Here is a 17420-nt window from a genome sequence, read left to right on the forward strand (position 1 = left end):
ACCGATATTTTTACAAAGTATACCCTGGCAGTACCCACGAGAGACCAACGGGCTGAAACTGTGGCCCAGGTAGTGGTCAATGAATGGTTTTGTAAATTTGGTGTGCCGGGCCGCATCCATTCGGACCAAGGCTGTAGTTTTGAGTCTGCCCTTATACAGCAGCTTTGTGGGTTATATGAAGTTGAGAAGTCTCGAACTACTCCATATCACCCGGCTGGGAATGGACAGTGCGAGCGATTCAACCGGACATTGCATGACCTGTTACGCACTTTGCCAGTATCAAAAAAAAGAGACTGGCCGCTTTGTCTGCCCCATGTGCTCTTTGCTTATAATACTACTCCTCGTCAATCTACGGGGGTCTCTCCATATTATTTGATGTTTGGGCAGGAGCCTAGGCTTCCTGTTGACTTCCTGCTTGGGAGAGTTCAAGAGCCAGCAACAGGTAGTGTTAATAGGTGGATTTTAGAACAGCAGGATCGGTTACAAGTGGCGTTTGAGGGTGCTCGTGAGCGTTTGGGGGTCATGGCGAGCCGTCGAAAGGCTCGCCATGACCTACAAGTGCGGGAAATATCACTGAGACACCTGAAGCCACCTATCAGGGAGGGGCTGCCCCTTCTTAAGCATCGATTGGCTGCGGTATGTTATGTGTCATGTCCGATGTTCCGCTTGGTGCGTGTTGATAATAGCAACGGGTAAGTGTTTGTTGTGTGTTTATGCTAGCAGCTCGTACTTTCTGTGCTTGGATTTAAAACACCTCGGTTGTTGCTTTTAGCGTGTCTCTTGCCCTGTGTGTGTGGTGCCCTGGTTGCGCTGTTTAGGTGGATATTACGACTGCTCACCCTCAGGTACGTTTGTTAAACATGCTGTGGTATAGACTGGGTGGGGTAGCATTTTGTGCTAATATGAAATGCGTATGTGTGGTCTCTTGTACCCTAGTTGCCAGCGGCTGATAAGGCTGTGCTGAACCCATGCCTGTAGCAGGTTATGTTTATCATACCATTGGTTGGTAAGTGTTTGTTATTAAAACATTTAAACATTATTGTATGTCGTCCATCGCGGTTTGATAACATTATGCTCGTTTTTAGGATTCTCCCTTTTTGTTCTCTGTGTCACTTTGTTGTGATTCCGAGTTTGTGATCTGGCGTTCGTATTGCCGTAAAAGCATCACGGTCTTCTCCACGCAACACAACGAGTACCGTAAACTGTCTGGTTCAGCTGTGTCTTGCCCCCTTTCTTACTAAATTAGAGCTATGGCGTCTTCTTGACGCGTAGGGGGACGACTAGTAGCCTCTCTATTGGGTTTTGTTTTGTTTTGCTGTAACGCATTGCGTTTCCTTTTTGTTTACCCTCTCTAGTTTTGTTTATTTTGATTTTGTTATATTGTTTTGATAGGATTCAATGGACTAGTTATTTACTCCTTTTTATTCTTTAAAGTGTTTGGTATTATACTGTTGTTGTTTACTCTCTGCTCCAGTGAACTGGGTCATACGTGACCGGTTAATGGTTTACTTATTGTACAACCATTGCAATTCTGTTATGACTTGTGTTTGGTCTTGTGAATTTGTTTTGATTATGTAAGATGTCGTTAGTTTAATTTCATTTCATTTGATATTTTCTTTTTTTTCTTTCAGCTAAGGCTGACTGGCAATATTTTGTAGTATTATTTAATCCAGTATTAATCCAGTTTTCCATCTGTTGCAGGAGCTGGGGTCCCAACGGGTGGATGGAACTTTCCGGTGGTGGTTTTCCTTTTTCATTGTGTGCTGTTTAACACGAAGTGTGTGATTTATTTCATTTGAGTGCACAGTGGTGTGTGTGTGCGTGCGTGCGTGTGTGTCTATGTGGACCCAAGTCGAGATTAAGAACCCCTCTATCCTGTTGGGAACCTCAGCCCTGCTTAATTTATTTTTCTTTAACTTTCAGTTTTGTGTGTTTGCAGTGTGGTTGCCGTGAATTGAAGTAGAGTGATAACTTAGATGATTAACTGCTTATTTTAATGAGATTAAGTAATAAAACTATTTTTGTATTGTACTCACGTCTCTCTACTCTTTCTTTGTTTAAACGAGGAGTGAACCTGTGTGCTTTCCCACCCTTCTGGGTGTTATTAGCATTTCCCCGGGTGCAAGTCCTGGGGTGGCGTAGTTGGAGTTCAAATATTAAATCTGTCTTTTTGTTCTAAAGTTATACCCTCACGTCACACTTTGTTACCGCAAATCTACAACCAGGATTAGGCGGATTGTCTGCCTTTATGTGTTTTAGTTATTTGGTCTGACAAACAACTTACTCATAGTTAAGTTTGCTGTATCGTCTGCCTTTAAATATTTTTGGTCTGACGAAACACTTACTCTTTACTAGCCTGACTACGTCAGACTTCGTACTTCCGCTAAATTTCATTACGCTTCTGTACTCAGTCTGAGATACCTCCCATTCAAACCGTTTTCCTCCGGTCTCAAAACGACCGTCCAATCAACGAACAGAGGGCGGGCTGAGAGCCGTGACGTAGACACTAAACGCCGAATCACGGTTGTAGTTTGTTGTGGACATGGAGACACAGAAAGCTATTTGCTCTGTTGTGGAGAACCGACACTTGCCAACTTAAACCCGAACAAGAAAAGTGTTTGTTAAACATTTGAATGGAGATTGTGTTGTTGCCCTGCTCCCGACAAGTTTTTGGAAAAGTTTAATTTATCAACTTTACCGATCGTCAGCGAGAAACTGTGTGCAGCACAGCTTGACGTGCACAACGATCGAGAAATCATGGAAGGGAATTATATTGTTCACAGTTAATGGTGGAGGACGCGTGGGCAAGCACTCTTTGGTGACATTCCTGATTAACCAGAAAATAAGGTAGGAAGATTTAATTTACATCTGGTTATGGTTGTCTGGTGGAAGAGTTTGAGAGGAGAGAGGGGCGTTCCTCCCGTTAGACGTGAGTGGAAAGCCACCGTAAGGATAGTGTTCAACTAGCTCTGGCACGATTTACTTAACATAATCTGCAAAAGTCGTCCATGTTAACTCTGGTATTTCGCTCGATGGGTTTGTTTTCACATCATACGTTTTACAGCAGAGATTCGATGCGGCTGATACGGCGCATAAAGCACATCATATCCAAATGTTATGTGTGATTGGCTTACGTTTAGACCAATGATTTTAAACTTCAGACAAGCCCCTCCCACGAGAAGGAAAACGATTGTCAATTATGCCCAGCCAGACTCTGTCTATGAAGCGAAGCAAAATAGCAGAGGATGGTATTACCAGGCTAACTCTTTACCAATAGAGTAAAGTTTGACACATCGTCTATCTTTTCGTTAAATTATTTCAAACGTTTATCCAAATTCTACAATTACATTAATTTGATTCAGAATTATGAATGGCACGTTTCATATCTTTTGGAGTCAGATATTAAGTTACGTAACGTTAAATCGTCATCTGCAAGCACAGGAAATGTGCGAAGATCCTTCTACCATGATGTTTGGTTTCCGCCATTGGGCCAAACGGATGGATATATTTTTATTTTTCAATTTTTCCTTACACTGGCAGCAATTTCTTGTTTTTATAATGCATTTCCCAGGTAATGGTATGAATTAAACTCTGAATAAATCCACAAGTAAACATGGCATTGCGATGTACATACTGACAGCTAATCCATCACCAGAGCTTTTGTAAACAATCAGGGGATAACATGTTTTACTCATTGGCTTCACTTGTAATCGATGTGCCATGCAGTACACAACCTCCTTACAGCAGAACATTTACCATTTTTTTAAATCTTTTGCAACATTACCTGATACATCTAGGTGCTCCAGACAGGGACACTGGGACACCACGCCAAACACAGCATCATTGGACACATGATAGCAGCCTGCAACCTCCAAACGCCACATCTCCGGACAAATTTTCTCACCCAATTGGCAGATAATTTTGCTTGTTTACGCACAAATTCATTTTAATTGTATGGGGCGGTTTCCCGGACACAGATTAGCTTAAGCCAGGACTAGTCATTGGTTTAATTAGGAAATATAACTATAGTTTTTAACAAACATGCCTTACTAAAAACATTACTTGTGTGCATTTTGAGGCAAAACAAAGAGGACTGATGTATTTTATGATATGTCAGCACAGGTTGTTTTCAGTTTGGACAGCTCTTACATTTATTTTAGTCTAGGACTCATCTGACTTGCCTTTCTGCTGTTCAGAATGTGACATTCATCTTTATGCAGAAGATACAATTATATATTGCTCCAAATCAAATACTACAGACTTAAATTGTTCTTTACAACCAGATGTCTTTCATCCTTGGAGCCTGGACAGACTGTAAGCATGGAGACACCAGTGGATTTGACAAACTGGCTAAAGTTTTTGAAAAGGCCTGCCAACCTAACAGTTGTCCAATCTAATGGTAAGACCTATGTAAGGAACTGCCACCATCTCCTACGGGTAGCTGAGTTGTATTGTCCTACTACCACCTTGTCAGTGCCCACAATCTCCTCAGAAACCTAAGCAAGACCATGTACTGTAGTCCCACAGGACACTTCAACAAAGGAATGTAACATGGCAATACCACAAAATAGTGATAGTTCCAGGCATGGGGGTTAAGGCTTACAGGCCCCATAGGTGGTCACTCGATCAGGAAGAGTGTCCAAACCTAATTCTAGGTCTAAAGACTTTGTCACAACCTGATTACTTTCTCAGCATGTTCTGTTTAAATATAGGAGCATGGGTGCATGATGTTACTGTTCATTGCTATGCTGCCCCTTTCCTTTATGTTAGTTCAAGTTATGTTATTGCGTAAAACAAAACAAAAAAGAGAAGGATGTAGAATATTGGTTTAACATATATTCATAGATGTGAGTGTACTGTCTGTTTAAGAATAAATACGGGGCGGGGACTAGGAGAACGGAGTGTGCGGAAACCTACGGAAGTACACATTAAACAAGTTCATCGCAAAGAGCTTACACGACTCTTCATTTTATTGTGCACATCTACATACTTATTATATTGTTTGGTTATTTTATGTTGTTTGGTCATGATTCTGAGGGCCCCCATGAAAACGAGATGTTGCATCTCATGGGGTTTATCCTCTAATAAATGTTAATTATAAATAAACAAATCCCTGTCCGGGAAACCACCCCTAGATGTTTTGTCTAAAAACTAGTATTATTTTCTTAGGTCATTTTGCTCATCAAGAAAATACATCTTGATTTAAGAATTTATATTTCTACTGAAAACATTTTAAGAAAGTCATTTTGGCAGTGTTAATTGGGCTTTATTGCTTTAGTTTACATTTGAATGCACATGTAATACATTAATACCAAAATGTAAAAATGTGAAAGTGCAGCTGAGTAACACTCAACAGACAAAACAGTTTTGCACACGACTCTTAAACACAAAACCAGGAAATTACTTCAGCAGTTGTTTCATAGAAAACCACCTTTCAACCAAGAGTGTGTCTCTGTCTGTATGTATATTAGTGAAATATTGTACATTAGGTTTATTAAACAAATTTTCAAAAGAATGTGGTACAACATGCGTTTAAGTTTTTTTTTATTGATATTTTAGAGTTTTTGTATATGAGGTAATCTTGCTTATGCTGGGAGTGAAGGCAGTGCATATGACCGCTTAATGAGAGACGCATCCTGTTTTTAAAGGTGATGTATGCATGTTTTTTTCAATGCTGACATTAAATAATAATAGTTTTTTACTGTTTAAACATTTTGGAGATTTTATGTGTTTTTTCTTCTGGCACATTTACATGCAAAAGCAGAATTACTCATTACTATTTTTGTCTATCTGTTGTAAGTGGATCATGAGTGAAGCTTTGAAAAGTTGGATAGCTGCAGGTCGGCCAGTGGCTTGATAACAGTGGTTTATGTGAATTCAGTGACACATTCACGGGTAAGAGAGACGTCGTGGAAATTTATGAATTATATTAAAACTTCTGTCAAACCATGTTTTACATATGGCATATAAGCACACTCCAGGCTAATATTAACTTTTTGTCACCAACGACCTTGTTCTGCCTGATGCTCAACCTTGTACAGTCCACCAAATGATGACCATTGCCAGGTGATAGGAATCTGTGGCAATCACAGTCTGTGTCTCAAGATCAACATGACAATAGCAGACCATCTCTTATTGTACTCTTATCTGACTAAATGTTCAGCATCATTGCCATACAAGAAACATTTGATGGAGCATGTGTCACAAGGTGACGATCTTTGAGGGGCGGAACCAAAATTGAGGAAGTTTGGTTCCGCCCGGAAGTGCTCCACCTTGACCGGAAAGGAAGAACACCGGAACTTCCGGTAGCGCCGCGAGGAGGAAAATCGGCGAATTAAATGCTGGGCCTAGTTAACAGAAGCAGTCGATGATTGGAGGATACGCCGAACAGGATGGTACTTAAGATCAGCTTAAATCACAGTTTGGGGTGCTTTGTAAAACGTTGGTGCGTTGTGATTGTTGTCACTGTGTGTGTTCACTCGACGCGCTACTGCTGGCGGTCTGACTCTCTCTTCAAGCTGGAGTTATACGTTGGAAGAACGTTGTAAACCTTAAAGGTTGGAAAGCGAACGGAAACTATACATATGAAGACACACCAAGAAGAGGAGAAACGGAGTGTTGTGTGAGTACCAACTGCAAATGTACTTTGGAAACGCTGGAAGAGACGCACTGTTACAGAGTTGACATTGCCGGTTGTGTGGACCAGAGCAAAGGGCAGTGAGACAAACGCTTTAAAGTATTCGTGAGTAACAGTATTGTTGTGCAGACACTGTGTATTACTAACCTGTCTTCTAGTAGATACCTCCGAGAGAAGGAGAGCGGCCCTACCCCTAAGATAGCGTGGTGGGTGAGCCGAGGAGACTTTGGACTGAAGCCAGCCAGTGACGAGACCACCACTAAGGCCGCGAGATCCATCGCCAAATCGGACTCGGGCAGAGTGGGTGAAGACGGGCGTCCTTTGTGTGCACATAAGTGTGGTGGGTGAGTCTTTGTGCTGTGGAGCTTTCACTTTAGCGTGGTGCTGTGTATTTTTGCTGTGCATTGCTGTGTGTGTCTCGTCAGACAAACCCCCGCCTTCATACATTTTGTCCGGGAGGACGAAGAGGCTGCTGGCCCTGGTGGAAATTAATATACTGTATGTTATGAGCGTGCTTCTGGTTACAAGTGATGGAGTGGTGTCCTGAAACGAGCCCCTGTGTAGACATTTTGGGGGGCCGCTGAAGAGCGGCGGTGAAGAGCTGGAAACTAGTGAATGTGTGAGTACGACTAAGGATTGTTATCGTGGATTACGTGACCTACGTAATATTTACTGTTGCAGAGAGCGTGGTGTAGGAATCCCGCCCGTCCCGAGGTCCCTACAAAAGGGCGCCCCTGTCCGGTGGAAGATCGCTTAACGGTGACGAGAGAGGGCAGCGCTCGGCCTTGGTGTGACGGTGCGACGTTTACACCCCTCTGTGACCAACGCGCTCGTCGAGAGAGTTCGCCCCCGACGATACATGGAAAACTGCATGTTCCACCTGACTCCCTGAGAGGAAATCAAATAGCGTAAGTCCGCCGTTCCTACTGTATCCAAATTAAGTGTCCCAGCCGCTGCCTGTGGAGAGAGAGAGAAAGAGAACGAACACCAGAGAGAACGAATAGTGTGAACCTCATACCTACCGTAGGCTGTAATCAGCGAAGAGGTGAGATTAAACCAAGTTGAACTAACTGTGTCTTGTGTCCCAGCCGCTGCCTGTGGAGAGAGAGAGAAAGAGAGTGAACACCAGAGAGAACGAATAGTGTGAACCTCATGCTTACCGTAGGCTGTAATTCAGCGAAGAGGTGAGATTAAACCAAGTTGAACTAACTGTGCCTTGTGTCCCAGCCGCTGCCTGTGGAGAGAGAGCGAAAGAGAGTGAACACCAGAGAGAGCGAATAGTGTGAACCTCATACTTACCGTAGGCTGTGATCAGCGAAGAGGTGAGGATAACCCAAGTTGAACTAACTGTGCCTTGTGTCCCAGCCGCTGCCTGTGGAGAGAGAGCGAAAGAGAGTGAACACCAGAGAGAGCGAATAGTGTGAACCTCATACTTACCGTAGGCTGTAACCAGCGAAGAGGTGAGGATAACCCAAGTTGAACTACCTGTGTCTTGTGTCCCGGCCCCTGCCTGTGGAGAGAGAGAGAAAGAGAGTGAACACCAGAGAGAGAACGAATAGTGTGAACCTCATACCTACCGTAGGCTGTAATCAGCGAAGAGGTGAGGAAAAACCAAGTTGAACTAACTGTGTCTTGTGTCCCAGCCGCTGCCTGTAGAGAGAGAGAGGAAGAGAGTGAACGTTACAACAAGGAAACGTGAAAGCACGTGGGGCGAAGACCCCCTGCTGAGCAGATAAAGGTACGCAGACAGTGAAAAATCCACTCAACAATTACATTGCTTTGTACTCTGCCTCCAGGAAGGAAGAAGGAGGGCGCCACGGATATCAGGGACCAGGCAGGAGCCTGACGTTTCCTTTCCCCCCGGCATACGGTGGTCTGCACCCCCGTTGCCCCTTTCCCCTGCCTACCCGTGGCCGCCGTTTGCCTGGAGGGCGGAGCCAGAGTCCATTTAGTTTTAATTGCCCCTTTCCCATTTCCCCATCTTTTTAAATATTTAATAAATAAAGATTGTTTTAATATTTACCTGTCCTCGTTGTTGTCTGGTCATTGGGTTGGCTTTGGGGACCTCCTCGAGGTGGAAGTTGAAAAGAGGCGTGGCTTTAGCCAAATAACAGCCAGCCCCTGGGTGTGACACATGTACATTTTGGAGCATTTTTTCTTCAATATTATGTGAAATCATTCTGCCTATTCATTCACATAAAACAATATATTGATTTACAATTTCTAAAAAACTTTTGCTTAGGAAAGCCCGTATGCGTGGAGGCGGGAAAGCTCCTGAATAATCAGTGATTGACAGCTGGAGAACAAAAGACTTGCATAATGAGCCACATAATGAGCCTTGTAGGACTGTAACAGGAATGTAACTTACTCTGTAGTAAAACCACGATGAGGTTTACTTGGGAATTTATAACAACATTTTTCAATAGAATGTAAATGCACAAACACACACACACACACACACACACACACACATTCTGGTTTCCATGTTTTGTGGGGACATTCCATAGACATAATGCATTTTATACCATACAAACTGTATATTCTATTCCCCTTACCCGCCCCATTCCCTAACCCCAACCATCACAGAAACCTTTCTGCTACTTCACATTTTCAATAAACATCATTCTGTTTGATTTATAAGCTTGTTTCCTCATGGGGACATCAAAATATCCCCACAAGGTCACAAAAACACTGGTATTCCTATCTTTGTGGGGACAATTGGTCCCCACAACGTGATAATTACCAGGTACACACACACACACACACACACACACACACACATAATTTTTTTCTATTGAAACATTTTCTATTAATTTCACAAGTATACCTTTAAAAACCATGGTTTTACCACAAAAAGTGCAACCATGTTTTTGGCTACAAATAGACTACTATAGTAATTATGGTATCTAGTAAGGTATGTAGTGTAGCGTTGTTGAACTCAGGTAAAAGAGCTGTTTGGCCATCGTAAAAATGAACACAGGGTTAGTGTTTGGTTGGCCAGCGAGAGTTTTACTTTTGCACAGTAAAAAGCTTTAAAGTGCCCATATTATGAAAAACTCACTTTTTCTGGGTTTTGGGGTGTTATTTTGTGTCTCTGATGCTCCCACACGCATACAAACTTGGAAAAAAATCCATCCATGCTGTTTTGAGTGAGATACACATTTCTGAATGTCCTCTGCCTTGAGTCTCAGATTGCGCGAGTTTAAACTCAGCTCCGTTGTGACGTCACAAAACGTTTCGTCACATTCAGTTTGAATTTTCCCGCCCACCACCCCACTCGCAGGTCTCCACCCACCAGGGAGCTAGAGAGAGCACAGAGCAGTCACTTTGCTGATACCTCTATGCTGTTATCATGTCTCATGGAAATAACAGCGCTATTTGGATATTATGGATTATACTCACGCCTACTTTTAAAAACACAGTTTTAACGCGTGGTTATTGGAACCCGGAGTAATCTTATATACAGTGTGTTACAACGCAAATAGTCATCAGATTGTAGGCGATAAGACCTTCATGCGAAATCTGATGTAAACAACAGACTATGTAGCTCCCACGGATTATACGCATTTGTGGACAAAAATGGTCATTTGATGTATTTTTTTATTTGTATTGTATTTTACTGGACTTTCATGGATCATTCACACATCTGAAACAGACTGGATTCGATTCGCGATCTTTGTATCAAACACAAAAGGTAAGAAGTCACGTTATATTTTGCATGTTGTCATCTTCTATCACAAAATACTACATTTATGATGCTAGAGCTAAAAGTTTTTTGCCAAACTAACCGAGACCGGGCCTTACGCACCGGCTTTTCTGACGAGGCTAAGTTAACCCCCGAGCCTCTTATAACTTTACGGTCCGGAGCTCCCGCTAGCTTCTAGCAATTAGCACGCGGTCCACAAGCAGTATACATCCCCCGCCGGGTCTTAATTTCTGTAATTTGCGAAAATAATGCGTTTGAAAATGTTTTATAACGGGCATATGTTAGTATTGTCCAGGGAAAACGAGTTTATTGTTGAGACTGCTAACGTTACATCACAATTTACTCTGGAATCATTGTGTGTCATGAGTTTCTTCTCCTGTAGTGTACTTATTAGTGATACTTTTTTTGCTTGATTTGTCTGTTGGCAACATAAACCGTTAATAATAATATAAAATAATAACACAGTATGGTCTGTACTGCTCACGATACCACTGAGCACGAGCACGGGCACATGACGTTAGTAGTGGGGCGTGATCAAAGGAGCAGCAGCTCATAAATATGTAATGATTAGCTCAAAACGGCACAATCTGAAATGCCCTGAAACAGAGGCTCCTAGAGATGGGTAACAATCTTTTCCTACAAGCTGTTTCGAGCAAACAATTTTTGAAACATGCTTTATGGAACTCATACACCTATATAACTTGTGGAAAAGCAGTCATAAGATGGGCACTTTAAAAGCAGAGGTGGAAAGTAACGCATTACATTTACTCACGTTACTGTAATTGAGTAGTTTTTTTGTGTACTTTTTCTTTTTTGAGTAGTTTTTAAAATCTGTACTTTTACTTTTACTTAAGTATGTTTTATTTAAAGTATTGTACTTCACTACATTTTTAATCATATCCGTTACTGAGTAAAAAATATTTTAATAAAGCAAGGTGATAAACACACGCAAAAAGAACCATGGAGATGGACGAGATAGGTGTGCGCTAATGCAGACCGCCTCAGTTCAGTCATATTTAAGCGACCACTTTCCACTGACGCGAAGCAAGTGTTTCATTCCTATGAAAGGTAGGATTCATGCTTTGGGTACAAAATTGCGTACAAAATTGGGTACAAAATTGGATTTTTATCACTCATTTGCACAACGCGTTTTAATACCATGCACATTATCTTCCGAGGTCTAGCAGCTTCGCGTCAAGTCAAACACAACTTCAGAACGTCCTCGAGAATGCGCAGATCATTAGACATTGCAGAGAGAGAGAGAGATAGATAGATAGATAGATAGATAGATAGATAGAGAGAGAGAGAGAGAGAGAGAGAGAGAGAGAGAGAGAGAGAGAGAGAGGTCTGACATCAGGTACCTAGGTCAGGGAAGTTAGAAGACAATAAATGTGTCAAAAGTATGACATGGCACTCATCTCATTATATGCTCATTTAAACTATATATAGTTTTATAAAATAATGTATGTTACCAGCAATACATCAATTACAACCTTACTATAGTGATTGTATTTACTAGCTGCTGGCCATTTTCAAAAGTGCATAACTCACATGTAAAATTCCATAAATGTTTCTTAGTTTAAAAAAGCTTTTTATTTTATTAACTTTTTGTTATTGCACTTTAATTGTAAAAATGTTCCTACAATAAAATACAACTAGTTTGAGATTTATATTCCCTTGTCGATTTTTAACTATACTAGAATCCTCCACCTCTCCCTGCTTTAAAAAAAAGTAACTTTTACTCTGAGTAAAGTTAAAATGACTTACTTTTTACTTTTACTTGAGTAGATTTTTAGACAAGCAACTTTACTTTTACTTAAGTAAAATATTATTAAAGTAACGTTACTTTTACTTGAGTACAATATTTTATTACTCTTTCCACCTCTGCTCAAAAGAAGAATTGCCTATCATTGTCTGGACTCTTATTTGTGGTTTTGTAATCATTATAGTAGAAACACAACAAGGGACGAGCAAACTTATCAATGTTTGTTAACAGCCGCCGCCATTACTCACGTGTTGATAGTGAAAGCAGCACAAGTAATGTGTGGACATGCGTGTGATCATGCGTGTAATAAACTGGCTGTGCAGAGATATACGCATAGACAGGAATAAATAAGGATTTAGATGTGCAGTATGCAATCGCGTCTTTTATAAAAATACCAAAAAAGAGCGTCAAATTTACTGACTCGTGTGCATGCCAATCGCGTCGTCTGTACTGTTTGACAGAAGCACAAAGAAAACACTCGCGTCTGGAGATAACTTTTAGTAACACACGCAAGTAATTATAAGGATATAGAAGGATTTAGAAGTTATGTTTTGTGCACTCGGATGAAACAACTCAGCATGTCAAGGAATGGAGAGACTGGATTGGGGATTGACTGCAGGCAGGAGGCAAGAGTAATGCATATTGATGTCTCTGCTCGTTCACTTCAATGGAGCGGGGCGTGGTGATCTCAGCTCATTTAAAATAATGAGCTAACAGAAGAAATACGGTACCTCTCCTCCTTCTCATGCAGTTTACACCGAATGACAATATTTGATTTCACTTACATCATTTAAAAGCAGACATTCAAAGTATTATGCAGACATTTATCTTTGGTTTCTATGACAAGCATTCGTTAAGTTACAGTAAATTTTTCTGACGCGTTTCTGAAAGGACTTCACCGAGGGAGAGAGAACAGAACGCACATTATGTTTATTTTCCTAATTTTGCAAAAAGCACAACATTCTGTTTTTATTGGGGGTGTACAGAAAAAAACTAGACACTTTAATGTTTTAAATGATGTATAAATCATATCAGAGTAATCTAAGTCTCTTTGCAGAGTGATTTAAAAATAAAGAGTTTGCAGCACCCCGCCGCGGTTGACCCCAGAGAGTTAACATCCCATTAATTTGAATTTTAGCAATCTGTTTTTGCTAAAATATATACATCTGAATGTAATGTCATACCATGTTAATAATCAATATTTCTTATCATTTGCATGTTTTGATGTGGCATGTGTCATGATTTTAATGATTTTTGTCATGATGGATAGAGAGGAGAAGACCCAGATGCAGGGAAAAAACATAAAGACAGAAATCTTGGCTGGATCAGGTTCGATGCCTTTTGGGGAGACAATGTGACCAAGAAACAAAACAGTGTCAGCGTGAAACTCGCAGTTCTCCACCTTAACAAAAAGCTGGTTCTCAAGTAATTGCTGGAGGACCTTGCGCACGTGTTGGGTATGTACCTGGAGAGAGGGAGAAAAGATGAGAATATCATCCAGGTACACAAAGACCAAGCGGTTGACCATGTCACCCAACACACCGTTAACGAAGCCCTGGAAGGCAGCCAGCGCATTGCCAATCCAAAAGGGAGAACCAAGTACTCATAATGCCCCGATGGAGTGTTGAAGGCTGTCTTACACTCATCACCTTTATGGATGCGAACCAGGTGATAGTCATTGCATAGGTCTAGTTTGGTAAAGACCTGGGCTCCCTGCAATAAATCAATGGCAGAAGACATGAGAGGTAAGGGGTATTTGTTTTTAACAGTAATCTCATTCAGACCTCTGTAGTCGATACAGGGATGTAAGGAGCCGTCCTTCTTCTGTACGAAGAAGAAGCCCGCACCGGCCGTGGGAGGAAGAGTGGCAAATGAGCCCAGACTGGAGACAATCGTGAACGTATTTGCGACCCTTCACGGAAACTAGTGACACAAGTCGGCAGCACAAGTTTGAAGATAATGAGAACTTTTTTTTTTTTTTTTTTAATTTGTGATTTTCGTTTTATTGCAGAATCTGTTAGTTGAGATCACGAAGAAGCCTCTGCATGTTTGAGATAGCAGTTTTTGTATATTTAAAAGTGTACATTTTGCAGTTGAAATCGGTTTGTTTTTCTGGAGATTATAACATTTGTGCAGCGGGGGGCGTCATTGTCTGTGCCCCCAAAGGTAGCAGCGTGACTACTAAATAAGGATAGTTTGCCCAAAAAATAAAAATAATGTAATTAATGACTTACCCTTATGTCGCTGATCTTCGGAACACAGTTTAAGATGTTTTAACGTCAGACTTAGTCTGAGAGCTTTCATTCCCCTCCTTTGAAAATCTATGTACGGTTTCCATGTCCAGAAAGTTAATAAAAACAGCATCAAAGTAGTCCATGTTACATCAGTGGGTTAGTTAGAATGTGTTGAAGCATCGAAAATACATTTTGGTCTAAAAATAGCAAAAATTACTACTTTATTCAGCATTGTCTTCTCTTTCGGTTCTGTTGTGAAGTCACGTGACTGTAGTGACGCAGCTGAACTGTTCCTCAGACATGTTTAAGTTATTTTTTTCAAACTTATAGCGTGCGTCTCCTCAGACTGTAAACAAAGCTCGGGCGCACAAAACAAAAGAAAAATAAAGAAGCTGGGATGGAACAAATAACAGTCAGCCACGTTGTATGTCAGCCGCGTCACTGACTTTGCCCGCCGCAGTCGTATGATGTCAAAGTACCGCGATAGCTCTTCAAGAAATCTTACAGAGTAGTTTAATTTCGACTCGCTCTCGCAATACTTTGAATCATCTGTCTGTCAGTTCTTGCAGCGCAGCATGAAGTGAAACACACACAAAAAAGTCACACAGAGATTGTTGAATTCGTTATATAATTGGCTACATGTTTTGTCTATCAATATTTAGTAGGAAGTCATTGGCTGATGGTGGAACGAGCCAGAGCCATAGAGAGATAACAAGCGAGCGTTTGGCTACATCCCTAAAGGACATCACGTTTACGATGGTGCTGTTTGGATCATCTATTATACTACCTCCCTATTTTAAATACAAACTTTGAAGGCGGGTTCATGTGTTTAACGGAACGTAATTACCGGAGTGTTATTTGTTACGATGTAAATAGTCCTCAAATTGTATATTATATTCTATAACCAGTTGTTCGTGCGAAATCTGATGTAAACAATATCTACATTAGGTAAACAAATATCTATATTTCACAGATTATACGCATTTGTGGACAAAAATGGTCATTGGATGATTCACACATCTGAAACAGACTGGATTCGACTTGTGATCCGGACTTCTGTCACAAAAGTACTACATAATGCTAGAACATCTGTATCTCAAAACGGCTTTACAGGGGGTATGGCTTAGCTAAATTAGATGTAAATGACCCCTATTGTCTCCCCCAGCTGGAAAAGAGAGTCCCTTTCATCTCTATTTTCTCGGTTTGAGTTTTGAGTTTGAGTTTCTAAATTCAAATGGCCACAACTTCTCTAAATCTAATCAGATTTCCATGTGTTACACATCATTGAAAAGCTTATAAACTGTGAATAACTCAAAATGGCCCAGATCCGACTTGTATTCCTACTTTCCGTGACTGGTCACATTTGTCCATGGCCTCTCTTTCAGGACCTGACAAGGAGTACAAGCGACCCTTGGGCGGAGAAGTGCACGGGAGGAGGTTGATGGCTAAGCCATAGGATTGATGCGGAGGCCGGTAGGTGGCTCGTGATTTGCTGAACTCAGAGCGTAGATCATGATACTCCTCCAGGACCCCAAAAAACAGCAGAGACAGGAGGCAAGGCAGGACCAAGACAAGACACATGACAATAAGGACTCCAAGCTCAAACAGAGTTATTAGCCAAATCCACGTGAGGGTTATGCTGTGACAACCAACGATGCCCTAAAATTATGGGAGTTTTGGGGGAATCGAGGATGTACAGGCTTAACGTCTCACAATGGTGAAAAAGGCTTACGTGAGGGGTGACATGACTTATGGTGGTGAAAGGGGAATCTGCCAACGGCCAGACAGGGATGGGTTGAGAAAGCGGGACAGCCGGGATTCTCCATCTTTGGGCGGTAGCAGCATCAAGAAAGTTCCCCTCGTCCCCAGATTCAATTAAAGCCTGACCGGAGTGTTCGTGACCCGCAAAGATGAGCCAACAGGCCAGCAGGGTGCGAGAGGTAGGGGAGGAAACTGGAATGGTGCCCACCTGTACTCCCCGAACTACAGATTAGCACGCCCTTTTAACGGGCACAGAGCGGCCTGATGGCCTGGACCTCCGCAGTATAGACAGGCCCTGGAGGAGGCGCCGCTCCTTCTGTTGTGGTGTGAGGCGAGTGCATCCTAGCTGAATGGGCTCGGACACGCTGGCTTGGGGTGGAGTGACAAAGGGGGTGACCTGGTCACGGGTTCACCAGGACGGTGGAGAACGTTGTAACAGACGGTGTCGCTTTAATCGGCTCTCAACTCTGAGGCACAAATTGGTGAGTTCTTCCATGTCCAAGGGTAAGTCAAGGGTGGCAATCTCGTCAGCGATGGTGTGATGCAGACCAGAGTCCTGCAACGGGTCGGGTACCCGCGGGTACCTGCATTAAAGTGTCTCAAATGGGTGGATTGTGACATTCCTAAAATTCACGGGCGGGCCGCGGGCGGATAATTAACTCCGCGTGGGCGGGTAGTAGTGCAAATGAAAATATGTGCAAAATTTGTATGTCTAAGGATGTGCACACCAAACTTTTAAACACAGCTGTTTTTTCAGCCAAACGCTTTTTAGCTGTGACACTTAAGCCGGTTAGTTGTTGTGATACTTGTCCCGCCCCTTCTCCACTGTGATTGGACGGCCGTGTGACAACTGACATTGACGAGCGGATCATTTCACCCAAACTTTAATCTCTTTCAACTCTCGACGCTCAGCGCCGAGCGAGGAAAAACGCTGACTGCCGGCTTGTTTGAAAAACTTTTGGTGTGCACGCCCTAATTACCATTACACACGGAACATATGACATTTGACCCATCACGTCACCACCACTACAACAGTGCGCAACCAGTTTGTTGATTCTTCTCGTAGCCTAGTTGGAGCGAGCGTTGCAGGACTCTGGCATAAAGTTTTGCTGTTGATAGCCGGAAGCTGAACGTCTTCTCTTAGAAAGCATTTCGAGACAAGACTTAAGAGCACAGCAGGGGTTGTGTAGGTAGGTTATTTTTCTTGTTTTTTATTAATATGTCTATTTGTGTATAGTTACCAGATTCCATTTGTGCCGATAGGCTACTTAAATGGCACAAAACAGAGCGCACATTTAGCCTGTTTCATTAGCCTAT

General features: G+C 42.0%; 1 long non-coding RNA gene and 1 pseudogene across 1 annotated transcript; one reads left to right on the top strand and one right to left on the bottom strand.

Annotated features, from left to right (window-relative positions):
- Nucleotides 1-17420, bottom strand: part of LOC141362192 (F-box/LRR-repeat protein 7-like) — a 190815-nt pseudogene that overhangs the window by 73240 nt on the left and 100155 nt on the right.
- LOC141362061 (uncharacterized) lies at nucleotides 578-1691 on the top strand. The gene is made up of 3 exons (XR_012368037.1): nucleotides 578-692; nucleotides 773-845; nucleotides 937-1691. It is a non-coding gene; the product is annotated as an uncharacterized lncRNA (long non-coding RNA).

The sequence above is a fragment of the Misgurnus anguillicaudatus genome, chromosome 25 (genome assembly GCF_027580225.2).
Source record: "Misgurnus anguillicaudatus chromosome 25, ASM2758022v2, whole genome shotgun sequence".
NCBI lineage: Eukaryota > Metazoa > Chordata > Actinopteri > Cypriniformes > Cobitidae > Misgurnus > Misgurnus anguillicaudatus.